General features: G+C 47.1%; 1 long non-coding RNA gene across 1 annotated transcript; it reads right to left on the bottom strand.

Moving 5' to 3' along the window:
- Positions 1 to 1,488: 1,488 nt before the first annotated feature.
- Positions 1,489 to 3,091, bottom strand: LOC144139320 (uncharacterized). Its single transcript, XR_013316148.1, has 3 exons — positions 2,904 to 3,091; positions 1,693 to 1,818; positions 1,489 to 1,580 (listed from the first exon to the last, which is right to left on the bottom strand). It is a non-coding gene; the product is annotated as an uncharacterized LOC144139320 (long non-coding RNA).
- Positions 3,092 to 14,944: the final 11,853 nt, after the last annotated feature.

Genomic DNA, 14,944 nt, shown 5'->3' with positions numbered 1-14,944 from the left:
GAAGGAGGCAGTGGCACTGTCTCGGTCATTCTGAATAGTCTCCTGTACCAAGTGTAGGTCGTCCATCGCGGCGCTCATGTCGATGCTGCTTGACTGCAGCCTCTTTGACAGCGGCAGAGTCAATGCAAGCACATTCTTCGCCACATGCAGGCTCACGAGGAATGCTGGTGACAGAAGTGCCAACGCCAAACTATTCGCCTGAGCGGAACTTTCACCACTGCCATTGTCTTGAATTTCCTCTAGTGCTGCGATCCCCGCTTCAAAAAGACTGACAAATGAAAGCACTGCATCATGCTTTTCCACCCAGCGCGTTTCGCATAATCCCAGAAGCCGCTGCCTTGTGGACTCTGGGCACATCAAACTTATCATTTTTCTCAGAACGTGCGAACGGTTAGCAGATTTCCGAAAAAAATTCGATGTTTCCTTTAGCGTCCCAAAGCAGTTCCGGATATCTGTAATGGAGCAGGCCGCACACAAAACTAGGTTAAGGGAGTGGCTGGCGCAATGTGTGTACAATGCGGTCGGATATTTTTCGCGAACGACGGCTTGCACACCATTGGTTCTACCTGCCATAGAGCTTGCGCCGTCATACCCTTGGCCACGAAGGTGTTGCATGTTAATTCCTAGGTCAATGAGAAATTTGATAATTGTGTCAGCAAGGGCTCTGCCGCTTTGGTCCTGTATTGGCACAAAGCCTAAAAACACTTCTTCGATGTTGTCGGTATCCTTGTTCAGGTACCTTGCGCAAACGGTAAGCTGTTCAATTCCAGCAATGTCTGTAGTTTCATCGGCAAGTACTGCAAAGCAGCCTGAGGCGTTTACTTTTGCAACCAATCTTTCTTTGATGACTTCGCCAGAAATTTCTATAATTTGGACTTGTACCGCTGGGCTTAAATACGAGGCATTACTGGGGCAGCCCTCCAGGTGGTCCTTCAGAGCTGTATCGCCACAATCGGCTCGCATTCGAAGTAGCGCTCTGAAGTTTCCTTCGTTTTCCGCGGAGACGGCGCTCAAGTCCAGAGGACCGCTGTCCCTATGGCCACGCAGAGCCAGACCCCGCCGTGCGCAAAAAAGAACTGTCTCAACAACAGGCTGCAATTTTCTTCTGTTTTCTCTTATTTGATTTTGTCTGCCCTGGTCCAGCTGATCAACCACACTAGGTGCGTTTCCTAAGAACGTTTGGATAAAGTTATCAGCCGCCAGTTGACAATCACGGTGATATTTGGTGCTTTCGTGCGCATCAAAGATTTCGAGAGCGTGCTTCCATTTCTGGAAAGGCTTAGACACGAGGGCTCCAGTGCGTGCATGTTGGCCCTTGCCAACCTCCGGCCCGCAGAACAGGACGCACACTCGACAAAAAGCACCTTGTTGAAGGTCTGAGTAGCTCAACCATCGATATCTATCGAGCCATGCCGACTGAAATCTTCGGTTTTGCTTCAAATCTTTCGTAGATTCGAATCTGTATCCTTGAGGTGGAATCCACGGAGATGTCAGACGCTGATATCTGGTCTGGTCTTCCATTGTTGAGTAATTCGAGTGCAGCCCTATGTCAAATTTGCTTGTTAGGACCGTTTGCGCATCTGAAAGAGTTAAATATTTTATATCACTATACGTGGTTCGATACATGAGCGATCTGTTTCTAAATTGTGCACAATAACTGAAAGAATAAGAAAAATATGTGCGAATTCTCACCAGATGAGCATGTTGAGCCTGTCGGTACAGACGGTACAGACGCATGCTTCTGAGTTTCCAGATGTGGCTCTGGCACCAGTCCTTCGTCTCTTGTGTCAGTAGAGATTTTTTGTCTTGAACCAGTACCTGCGCAAACCACAAGGGAAAAAAATAAACAGCAGCCCTCTCTTGTCGCTATACCCAATGACCCAATAATGCGCCATCTTTGTTTATAAGCTCCTACCGCCATGTATATAAGTAGCATAATGTTCGGTGTGTGAAACTGCACCTTTGGCCTGCGCGAGCAAGGTGTTTCCTGCAATGCTCAGCGTAACGCGCTGGTTCACCGGTTTGTGACTTAGAGGCTGTTTTCGGACTAAGAAGCGGAATCTATATGTGTTTAGGGGAAACAGCGTAAGATGTGCCACCTAGGCTAAGGGTGCAGTGGCGACAAACTCAATGCGAGTTGTAGAAAAAACAAATTTTTTAGACTGCGCCTCGTCATAGCTCCGTCACCCCCGTGGTTATCCGGCCTGTTCAATCCTACGCGTGATCAAAACCAGACGTGAAAATTGCATGTCAGGGAAGGGGACATTTTTTTGAGCGTGAGTAGCGATTTTTTCGATTTTTTATGCAAACCATGGAAGGGAGCGCTCCTCTGTGTTCTTGAAAAGAGAGGAATTTTTTCTTTGAAGGGGGAAGAGGGTTGTCTCATCACGCGACTGAAGGACCTACTGAATAAAAAGACAGCGCAAGGCTTGATCCACAGTGCTTTTCGTCCTGCCGGCATCGTCGGCATTGTACGCCGGCGTGGCGAAAACATTTTAAGAAAGGCAGCGACAACATCGAAATAATGATTTCGAAACCGAACATGATTGAATTTCAAGCAGTTGCATGACTGAAGGAAAAAAATAGGACATATACAGAAAAGGTCTCAGGACTGAAAAGAATGCATGCAAACAAATGTCTCCACGAATGAAAGTCAGGAGACGTGACTTTTATGAGAAAGAGTTGCTGTTACATGTTGGTTATGCTAACGCTTACTTTCGCGAATAATGCATCTTATTCCCCTCACTTGACTACTGGTTTATCAGTAATAATGTTGCTATTTTGCAAACGTAGCTGCCAATACCTGTCCGCCTACGAAAACCCGATTCTAGGCTTCAAGATCATGCATTTTACGCACCATACATTGAACACAAGAAAACCCGTAAAAGAAATAGCATAGTTACCTTTGCTGGCTTCAGTGTCTTGGCACGGACGCTTGGACGTAGGAGGAAAAAATGTCGATATCCTCTTCTGTGACATATTGTAACGCCGAATTCCGTGCAGTCGCTACGCGGCATTGAAGGGCAGACAGATGAACTCCGAAGACATATTAAGTTGAATATTTACACTAAAGGTTCTTATCTTCCCTGATGATCTGACGGCGACGATTGTAGGGGAGGTTTCTTTAAAAGTATATTTAAACGAAAGAAAAAATATTTGCAGACTGAAGTTGAAGTTGAGCAGAGTAAGAAGTAAAATAAGCGTATCAGACAGCTAACTTTGTGTGAAACCCTGAGGATCCGACCCCGAGACGTCGTGTCTCGTTGTTTTGATCGGTCACTTAGGCTCCGCCCACGACGCACGTGCCAATCAGCATCTCGTGGCGATCTGGTTGGTTGCATTCGCAAATCCGTGCATAAACTGCGGCGGACAACGCCCCCGTAACCCCGAAACGTTGGTAACTCTCTCCCACCACTAGAAAAAAGGAAAAGACGAAAAACAATTAGGTAAAACACAACAAACGAAACCACGTGCAAACACTTGAGGGCACCTGTTAAGTTCGAGCACCTCTTTTCCTAAAAGCGCGAGCTGCTCGTTTATTCTGTCATATGTTCTTTTTTTTCCCGCCGATTGGGATGCGGTGATGAATGGACAGCGCGGAGCGCAGACGGAAACGCATTACTTCGCGCCTCTGAGTTTGACGCGGGCGGCCACGGGGCGGGTTTAAAGAAGGGACGCGCGCTGCGCATCGTTTCGTTTGTTTGTAATGATCCCGCAGCGCCCGGTGTCGGCGCCTCGGTTTGAGGGAAGTGGTAGGCTTGGCCGCTGCTGTATCGGGCAGGTCGACGAACTGCGGCAAGTATTCGCGGGGAGGGCTATGACGAACTAACGAGGCCGTCTGGGTGGCCCTCGTTTTGTGCGATCCCGAGCACTTTGGACCAACCGCGGGTAGAAGGGTTGTTTTCGCATGCAGGTGTCCCCGCGAGACGGTTGAATGGGCTTCTCCCGCCAGTCATTCTGGGGATCTAGGCTTGGAAACATTGGGTCGCGCAGGTCATTTAGTCGCGTGTCTCGTGCCGGCTACGTGTGGTCTTCTTTCCGGCCTTAAAACGCGACGTCGTCTGGCTGACAACGAGGGCGGCAATAACGGGATGGCGGGGCGCGTGGAACGAGAATGGAGGGTCCGTCGGGAAACAATTAGTCGCCTATCGGCGGCGGAAAAAGGGATAAGTGCCGTGCGCGGTGTGTGGCGGCGTGCGCGGCCACAGAGTGGGGTGGGGGGGGCGCTCGACAAAGCGACGTAGAATTGTCGGCTTGAATGTCTGTCGGCGACCCGAAGCGCGCGCGCCGTCTCAAAACTTTAATGACCACCAGGAGGGAAACGGGCCACCAAGGGAGAGCTGGTGCGCTTTCCGGACAGGACTCCTGGGGTTCTGGACAAAATCCTAGGATGGTTTCCGGCGCAGGTGGTTGCCTTGGCCGCCGTGCATGACAGCGCGTCAAAATTTCGGGGGGGGGCTGAAGCCCCATAAGCCCCCCCCCCCCCTACCTACGCCCCTGCCCACGTCAACACCTGGTGCTTGCATCGATCTTGGGTTCTTGTAGGGCCTCATATTTCTCGGCGAAATATTTACTGCTTCGCTTTACGTTGATTTCCACCTTTGCGTAGAGTCCATGATTGATTGATTGATTGATTGATTGATTGATTGATTGATTGATTGATTGATTGATTGATTGATTGATTGATTGATTGATTGATTGATTGATTGATTGATTGATTGATTGATTGATTGATTGATTTCACGCGCCGACGCAACGCAGGCGATGAGGCGCGCCGTAGTGGAGGGCTCCGGATTAATTTTGACCACCTGGAGATCTTTACGTGCGCCGAAATCTCGTACACACGGGCGTTTTTGCTTTTCGCGTCCATCAAAAAAGCGGCCGCCGCGGCCGGGAATCGAACACGCGGCATTGCGCTCAGCAGCGCCACGCCTTAGCTCCTGAGCCACCGCTGCGGGTCGTACAGTCTAAGAACTTTTGTTTACGTTTTATTTGCTATCATCTTTAGCTTTTTTCCCATAGTTTTGTGCATTTTAACGCACCTTTTGCATACATGATGACAAAAACGCAGTCCTTAGACGACAGGTTCACCTTGGTTTCTATGGTGTCGCCTCGAAAGAGTGAGGCAAAGCTGCGGAGCTCATTACTGCACGAGGAAAGGTTAAATAAAAAGGTCATACATTTTACAGTTTTCTTTTTGGTGCAGTTCCCTCGTTAAGCCAATGCTGTTCCATTAGGGCGGTGCGTCGGTATCCTTTAGGGCCACTTCTGCGCATGCATCGCTGCAATTTCTTCGTTCCTCTAATTACCTCGCCAGCGAAAACTCGATATCAAACTGTTCCTCTGAGAGCTGCCTTCGTTCTTAAATTGTCTGTTTCTTTTTTTTTGTATTTGCGTTCCTTCGCCATCGAAGTCAGGCAAAGTGAGCTGAACGGGTATTTCGTCGGCTCTGGGGAAGACTTTAATTTGGGCCGACCTTGTTAAGACGGCGCTCATTAGCGCCGCCACCCTGGCGCGAAGATAATGGTTTCCTGAGTATGGGTACACTCATCAGCCCACTGCCGAGCTTAAGCGTAGCAGACTATAGCCGAGGAGGAGGCGGAGATATCGGCAGGCGACGTGGGAGACGAGCCGAAACAGACGAGGGCTAGCAGACGACGCCCCAATGGTCGCGGACTATTCGGAGGTTCGATACCGGGAATGAGTTAACAATGTAGAATATACCCTTACGGGTACAAGGGCTTGTTATCACCTGCAACGAAAGATTGCTTGCTCACGCCTTTATGGGTGCTCAAAATTGTCGGTAAAAAAAGATTTTCCCACTCTTTATTTGCCATTTTTCTCGATAAGGCTTTGCAGACGGTATATCGACCTGTTGACTACAACTTCATACTTCTTCGTCGCCCCATATCCGGTTCTCCTGCCAACAACTATTTTTTTTCTATCTCGATAAGGGTTAAAGCTAGGAAAGACGTCGGGAGCTTTCAGAAGGAGCTTACGTGTGCTCAGGCTCATTAATGTGCAAAAACAACCCCATTCCTAAGAGAAAGATAGTTAAAACGCGAAGATTTCTCAACCTGAGTAAAGTCAAAGGCTGCAATACAAACCTCCTCAACAGTGTCGTAATAGCGCCGTCGGATAGACGTCGGGTTCATAATTCGAGGTACCCAGGTTCGATTCCGACCACGGGGAGTGTTCACTTTTTTATTGAGACGCTTTATGTGCTTTGTCGAAACCCATTTTTTAAGTTTGCTTTCCTGTTGTTCAGTTTAGTGTTACGATCTACAGCGCAAGTGAGTCCTAGAAAGCTTCGCTTTAAAAATGACCACACTGCAAGCCGAGAGTTCGAAGAGGCATCAGTTTTCGTTACGAGGTTAAACAGCTGTTATTAACTTGTCTACAATTTGTATAGTTCAAGAATTGAAACAGAAAACCACATTTATGGATTTTAATTATTTTATACTTCCTCTAAAACGACTACATTTCCTCTAGAACAACTACGCGGGCAAATAAATTGTAGCGAGAGATCTATTTAAGTCTCGAAGCACCAACTTTCTTTGTCCCTAGTACAGTAAATGTTTGTCTCTCTCTCTCTGCTATCCTGAAATTATAAATACAGAGATCGCATTGCGGAAACGAGAGACAACGAAGCTGAAAAAGCCACGGCCCCGTATGTTGCCTCGTTTCTTGTTCGGCCACCTTGAGCAGTTCTCTACGTGCTTCTGACATTTGGTTTGTGACGACCAACCACGCGGTATTGTGAGTCCAAACTACTTATTTAACTTTGCCGAGTCCGCATCGGTCTCCGTCTGTTCTAATGCAGCTTCGAGCAGTACTTGGAACCTTGATAGGGCAATTTTGCGAGGCTTACGTGTACTGAACATTGATGCCGCACGTTTTTCCGAATTTATGTAAATAGGTCGGCGAGACCAAGTGGGTTACACAGCCGAACCGGAGCTTCGCAGTCACGTCCATCCTCTAGCGAATCCTCACAATGGAACAAAAGTAAATTTTTTTTCCGAGCTTCGTATACTAGGACGTACAATGTTTACAGGTCAAGTCAGAGCTGGTGTTTTTCCTCTTTGTGTAAAAAAGAATATGGTAAAATTGGTGATGACATTGCATTTCTATCAGCCTCAAGCCCTTAACCAACCTGTTTTTGCAATAAGCTGTTATCGGGTCTGTTTATTGTTATTGTTTAACTGATTTTGTCGGTAATATTGTGTTTCCCACTTCTTTTTGTTATGCCCTCAGGCCCTGAGGGTAACATAAGTCAAATAAATAAATAAATAAATAAATAAATAAATAAATAAATAAATAAATAAATAAATAAATAAATAAATAAATAAATAAATAAATAAATAAATAAATAAAAGAGCATCTGAATGCTTCCGTGCTTCTCTACGGTTTCACTTAGCATTCCCGTGCAGCTGTCTAAGTTAGCAATACTTCCGTCCGTAGAGTTATTGTCCTGTCATTACCCAGTGACCCACCCGCCACAGTGGCTTAGGCGCGAAGGGGCTGGTTGGGCTGCAGGTCACGAACACGAGGGTTCAACCCCAGCAGCGGCTGCCAATTTTCTGGTGGGGGCGAAAAACAAAATGCGTGTATGTCAAGATTCTGGCGCATGTTATGGGCCCTCACGTAGAGTTCACAGCAAAGCAATATTTCAATGTCAAAACCAAGGTTTGGGGGTTTCGTGTTCAGTGTATTACATCGACTACCGCAGGGATGCCTCATTCCTCAAAGTGGAATTTCTCCTGATGCCCTATGTTTTACTATCATATTCATGTTCTTTACCGAGCAAACAGCTGGTGGAGGAAGGCGAGTAGTACGTTTACAACTGTGCATTTATCATCACTTACTGTTCCTGGTTTGTGTTCCCTCAATTTAAGCAAAAATTAAGGAATATGACGCGGGATACCTTACTGAGACATTAGGCCAAGTTGTAGAACACCTACTATCGGCTCCATACATGTACTGCTGCACAAAACAAGTAAAAGAACCAAGCCAGCTTACACTTGCAAACTCCGCAAGGTGCGCCGGAGATAGCCAGTCGTGGTCATTGCAGTCGTATAATATATCTTTGACGTTGTTTGCGATGTGGTGAATAATTTAGGTCGCCACGCTCGACATTACAGACGAATGCCTCTCAAAAAAACCAACTGCGCGCGAATTAACGGGGAGAAGAACACATGAAGACAGCACAGGCGCAGACTCGCTACTAGTTTATTATTGCACACTTCAAAGCCTTAAATGCCCAAGCGCCCCATCGTCACGCCTCCCATGCGTCACAGTTCTCGGCGCACTCAGCCGAACATACAAAAAACCGTAACAACAAAACCACAAAACAAACTTTGAGGCGCACGAATGGCGAAAAAACAGCAAAGATAACCGCATCGTATACATGGGTTAAGACCCCCCTCCCACCCCCAACACGCATGCCCAGAAGAGGCACCGAAATAAACGACCAGATTTAGGGGAAATCCCCAAGGTGGAGTAAGTTTCTGTGAAGGAAAGTTTGGAAAAGAAATTCGTCCTGGACCAGGACGAATTTTTCTTCAACTGCGAAGTTTCTGAGGAAGCTGTATAGCTTTCCTTTGTAGCCGTATGGCTGCATTTAGGTGGATGTCAAACTTTCCTTCACAGGCACCGAAATAGCGCTCAATGTGCATTTAAATATGCGTCTTCTAGATTAAGCAGGGCGGTAGACGGATGACTGATGCAATCGGAACCAGGTTTTATGATGTGGGTGGCTTCTACAATTTCTCGCGTTTGCTGGTTCTTACGTCGGAAAACGATGGCTGTGCGTTCAAACACAGGGACACGATCAGGAATGCGTGCGCGGCAATGAGAACAGGCATGTGTGGCAATGCCTGTGGCAAAGTATACATTGACCAAACGGGACGGTGTTTGAATGTCAGGCCTAAAGAACATAACTATTCAAAAGAAAAACGTGACTTGAGCCACTTGTCTTCTCATTGCCGCGCATGCATTCCTGATTGCGCCCCTGTGTGTGAGCGCACAGCCATCCTTTTCCGATATAAGAACCAGCAAACGCGAGAAATTGTGGAAGCCAGCCACATCATAAAAGCTGGTACCGATTGAATCAGTCATCCGTCTATCGACTTGCTTAATCGAGATGTCGCATATTTCGATGCACATTGAACGATATTTCGGTGCCTCTTCTGGGCATGAGTGTTCAGCGATGGAGGGGGGTCTTAACCCATGTATGATGCGGTTATCTTTGCTGTTTTTTCGCCATTCGTGCGCCTCAAAGTTTGTTTTGTGGGTTTGCTGTTACGGTTTTTTTGTATGTTCGGCTGAGTGCGCCGAGAACTGTGACGCATTGGAGGCGTGACGATTGGGCGCTTGGGCATTTAAGGCTTTGTTGTGCAATAATAAACTAGTTGTGAGTGAGCGCTTGTGCTGTCTTCATGTGTTCTTGTCCCCGTTAATTTGCGCGCAGTTTTTTTTTTTAGATGCATCATTACCAACTCGCCCAACTTTCAACCATTTTACAGACGAATGCCTGCCGAATATGAGTTACAGATCGCACCACCCGTTCGGGTAGGCAAGGCGTCGACGTGTGATACACAACGCTCCTCGGCCTGGCACAGTCACGTTTTGCGCACTCTCCACAGTCCCTGGCACCAAGAGCGCACTATACAGGCGATCAAAGTCTCACTTCTAAAAGTGGAACTGCTGCCTGAACGGGGTTGGCTCGATACAGTCTATATCGTGGAGTCCACGGTGGGAGCCGTAGCGCAACAGCTCCGATTCTCTTTTCCTCCTGAGGTGATACTCCACATCGTCCAGCGAGCATTTGTAAAGATCCCGCCCCACCTTCGTCACCATACGATCATTCAGCTCGTCCCACGTCAGCGTGGAGAGCAGGTAGTGATCGCACAGCACACTGTGAGGCCTACTGCAAATCTTGACAGTAGTTACGGTACAACAAACGCCGTTTGCGCGGGGCGTGGGGCTGCGATGCAGTTCGACGTTTCAACTGGCTTGGTTATGACTCGTCTTGTATTCAAGTGGCTACCGCAGTGCCTGTGTCTTTTAGTAGATGGCGCTACGAATAACGCGTGCCGTGCGTCGCGTAGGTGTAACTACATGGGTTTCAAACGACATCGTTGTAATGGCGTGGGAAGGTGACGTTGCCTTGTCAAAGCAAAAGCGAGGCAATGCAAGAAGAAGTGCTGTAATGTCTCGTCTTCAGCGCAAACAGCACAAAGGGCGTAGGAGGTGAGGCCAACCCCGCGCATATAAAGGTTGAGCTGGGGGACTTTACATAAGTTGGGGAATGTAGCCTCGCATTGAAAGTCCACAAAAAATGGAATTGCAACTACGTTTTAAATGGGCATCACCCTCAAAATTAGTGATTACCCTTTCCTGCATCCTTGCTAGGCGTTCATGGCTACGGAACCTTGATCCTGCTACAAAAATGTCATGCACCCCTCCGTCTAACGACGACGATGGTTTAACGCGAAGCTTCTTGTGATTACTTTTTTGGTTGGGCAGTCCCATACTGGGAGTTTGTGCTATTATGGAGATACGCACCATTTTTCTAGGATACCTACAGCAACTCTGGGATGCACTCCGCAGGCTTACCGTTTGGGTTTGGGGTGTCCGGCTCAAATCGGTACCTTCTGCTTGGCGTTCAGTGAGAAATTTTCCTAGTTGATGCCGGTTTAAAGTGTTAAACATCACGCTGTGACGATAGGCCTAACGTCATAAGCCTCTAAATGGGAGGTTAGGCCTAACGTCTTGTGGCTAACAGCCTTACGGAACGCAGAGCAATGCCATTCTTCTCGGGGCCATTCTTTGTTTGTCGTCTGAGTTTTTGTAGCCGCTCGACCGTGTCGAAATAGTGCAACCGGATAGACGTCGGCTTCATAACGCGAGGGACACAGGTTCGCTTCCGACTACGGGAAGCGTTCTTTTTTTTTCACTTCCCCCAATCATCATCATCGTAAGAAAAAGTTGGCTTTCCTGCCGGGCCTACGGTCGTACAGCGGTATTAGGGAGTACACTACAGCTTTTATTTTAAAAAGAGCACACCCTGTAGAATTAAATACGAGTATTGTACGCAATAAAAGATCGACGTACTCAGATAAAACCCGCCAGTTCTCATACAACACAGAAAGAGTCCACGCATGGCCCAAGACAAAATGCGCTACGCAACAACGCAAAGCTACGTCGTATTCATTTCGGCAAGCAACGGTTTGGGTTATTCGACGCGTAACACGTCTTCGCTTCACGCCAAACCCAAATAAGCCTTTTTGATTGAGAAGAGCTGGTCGCACACGTCGTCGAGAGGTAATTGAACGCGTGATTCAATGCAATGCGAGGGTCAACGTCCGCGCAGATTGCTTCCCCCCACTTGGAAGCGCTATATGCTTCGCTGATCCGTATTATCGTTGGCCCGCAATGACCTTTACAAAGCTGCACTGATCGTGGACGCTGATATCCTATTGAGTACCCTCATTTTCCCAGCTCAATAACACATTAACCGTGCGCCGGCGCAAAGTTATTGGGAGCCAGCTGATACACGATAACAGGCGTGTACCACGTGACACGCATAAGAACTTATTCAAATGGGTATTCGGACTGTATACTACGTCATTCCTTTTCTTTTGAGAACTTTCAAGGTTTGGGGGACCAAGGTGAGTGGGTTTTATTCCTGTACTTTAGTGTTTAATGACTCGCACGCATGAGTTACACGAGGCGGGACAAAGACTCATCGAGTCAGGTGCCAGCGTCCCTGGGATGGTATGAAACTTTATAAATATACTTACAACTACTGCGTTCAGATTGCTTCGACCAAACGTGTGCCACAATCACGCATCTAATAATGTTCCTCTTGGGTTCTTAATGTTGTTCCTTTGCATTTGCTTTCTTTTCGTTGAAATTATAGTCAGCTCTTTCTATAATTTATTGTCTTTAAAGTAAGCAGGTCAACAACTTGCAGTCGAACGTAATATGAACTTTTTGTGGCCTTGGTTGAGTATGCTGAATATTATATTTAGAAGCCGCTAACCAAACGACTCCCATCCGACCTTCGTGGTAATTGTTGTTTCCTGTGAGTGTCATTCAATGGTGGAAAGGGCAAGAATGCGTTGAAGGAGGGAGAGGGGATACCCCATCCGGTCAATTGTGTCGGGATATATACCCCTGCAGCATTAGGTTCACAGCACCAAAGCTTAGGAATTTCTCAAGCATTCAACCTACCGCCTCGACTTGGTTCAGCATCATAGACACATTGCGAATTCGTGCACAATACAATCCAACGTTGTCCTAAGGACATAGAGTAAAAACACTGCGATTGAGTCAACTGAGAATATTTAGGAGAAAGAAAACGCAGTATGGCAGCTAACGTGTCCAATTAGAACTGTTACACTAGAAAGATCTTTAAATTTATATATGTAATAAACCAACTGCACATACGCGTGCATAGCATCTTCCCTTGAACCAAGATTACGGGTGGTTAATCCACCAGGAAAGCGAGCTGAGTCACCTTGCAAGACGCCAAACAAACTACCGCACAACAATAGACCCGCTGTAAGAAACACGCACGGCATCTTTCTCCCGCTGATTGCCAGCCAGGCCGACAAATTAATAAATTCGTCTAAGACTTCGCCCGCATTCAAGAGGTACACCATGAACTCAGCTGTTTCACATGAAGGAAAAAGAGATACATTCTCAAGACACCTTTGCGCGATGCATGGAGGGCCACTTCGAACTATCTCCCGTACGTTTCACGAAGCGATCGATATACAAACAATCGTCTGGGTAAGCCGATTTTACCCTTCCGATGTCTAAGCTCTGGAAAGTCGGATAACGTTGTTGTTCAAGAACACCTAAAACAAAAGCAACAATATTGCAGTAAACGTGAGCGCACTCCTAACGAAGAAACTATCGTCATACAGACGTGAACTACTTACAAAAAATGAATAGGAAGATAGGAATTTGTGCTTTTTAATGAGGGAATCGTAATCACGAAGGCATCATTCTTACACAATCAAGGCTACGCAGAGATCTAAAACTACAGCGAAGAATGGAGAACACAAGCTTGGCTATGGGGCACGCCCAAAACTTACCAATTCATAATTTAATCCAGGAACGGTATTTTAATGTTAGCCTAAATGTCGACCCATCAGAGGCTTCGTGTCTTGCCGCTATAAGACGTGCAGTCGCCAAAGCAGGGAATCAAACCCTGCTCTTTCGCACAGCGTCGTAACCACAGAAAAAACTTCGGCGACCACGAAGAAACAAGTCATGCTCACGGCAAGCGATGTCACTTAAAATGGCGATAAAAAAAGGTACTGCATCAAGGGCTCACGGTCCACCGCCACCTATAAGCGCTTCTTCCCTTCGACCCTTTTTTTCTGCCCTGTCACCAACTTCACACGAGAAACTTCTACTCCACTGAGTACACTGTCCTCTATCACCAGGAAACTCAGAATACGCTGCCTTCACTTCCAACTGGATGTGAGCACGCGACTTGCCAGAAGATCCCCACGGAAGTGGATGTGATGCAAGTAAACGCCCCCGATCGATTTCACACGCGCTTCCGATCCGCGAATATGCGCGTCGCCATTTCCGGAGCCATCCAAAGTCAATTCCATCCAAAGTCAATCCCACTGGGACGCACCGAAAGCGCGTCCGAATCAACAGCGTCTTTGTTTTCCGAAATTCAACACCCTCCCAACCACTTCTTTTCATATGGGGTACTCGAAGTGCACGCAGCTTGGGTGGCTCGATTTCCAATCAGGCGAACAAGACCCCCCTTTCATTTCTCTCTTTTTTTTTGTCTCTTTCACGCACACGCGCACTCACACACACACACACACACACACACACACACACACGCAAACACACACGCACACATGCACTCACGCACACACACTATTTTTAAATACTAAATACAAAGAAAGAACCGCTGTTTGGAGGACGGGTGTCCGGCCGGGCAAATTGCAAGGTAAATGAAGTTCTACAACAACTAGCGTTCTCAAACTAGTTGTCTTACAACAGTTGCATGCTACAAAAAGCTACGAGCGTGCTATGCGCCTATATGCTGTATTACTTACAGATAAATCAATGAGCGCGATGCCGGTGCCCAAAAAGAAGTGATGAGTGAAGAACCTGGGTGGCGTACTGGTGAGGATGTACTGGGAGTGAGAGTGGCTGAAGGGGGTAATCTATGTTGAACCTGAACGACAGTAGAAGCCCACTCGATATTCGGAGAGAATAAAATATTTCAACTCCAATGACATGTCAACTCGACAAGGCCGTAAAACTTTGCCTCCACAAAGAAAAAAATATGATGACACCTGAGCCCCTCCTGTAAGTTGGGAATGCAAAAGCATGACTGTTTAATCGAACGTTGCTGGGTGCCGAGTAGAACGCGGCATGGGATCGCTGGTGACTACTGCGCCGCTGGTAGAGAATAAAAGCAGCCGGAATGCGAAAATGGGTCTAAGAAAAAGCATGTTGAAGAACAAAGACGCGTACGAAGCAAATCTGATGCTGCAATATATTCTTCAATCTGCTTTATCCCTTAGCGCCTCAGGCCCGCTCTTCTCTGCATAAAAGTTGGCGGAGCTATGAAGAGAAAGTACAACTTTGCTCAATTTCAAAGAACTAGCCTTTGGTAACTCACTCAGCTCCATTGCAGCCACAAAAAAATTTTTAACCGGAAAAACACAAGTATTGAAAAACTTCTCAATTATAGAGAGAAGTGACTTAATATGTGCCAGCATTAAAAAAAATGGGCCCATCTCCGCGCGAGGGGGCTCGAGTAAATGCGTCGCATAGGGGGTGGGTGTATTGCGTTAACGTTTAGTGTTTGGGGGGTTGGTGCTATCACGTGTACACCACGCAGCTTTCACACCGCTAGCACGCCGCTGAGTCGCCAACGCACGCCGCTGTCGACGTA

This window comes from Haemaphysalis longicornis, unplaced genomic scaffold (genome assembly GCF_048455015.1).
Source record: "Haemaphysalis longicornis isolate Haplotype H1 unplaced genomic scaffold, Haemaphysalis longicornis Haplotype H1 scaffold_5, whole genome shotgun sequence".
NCBI lineage: Eukaryota > Metazoa > Arthropoda > Arachnida > Ixodida > Ixodidae > Haemaphysalis > Haemaphysalis longicornis.
This window is presented reverse-complemented; position numbering and strand designations above follow the sequence as displayed.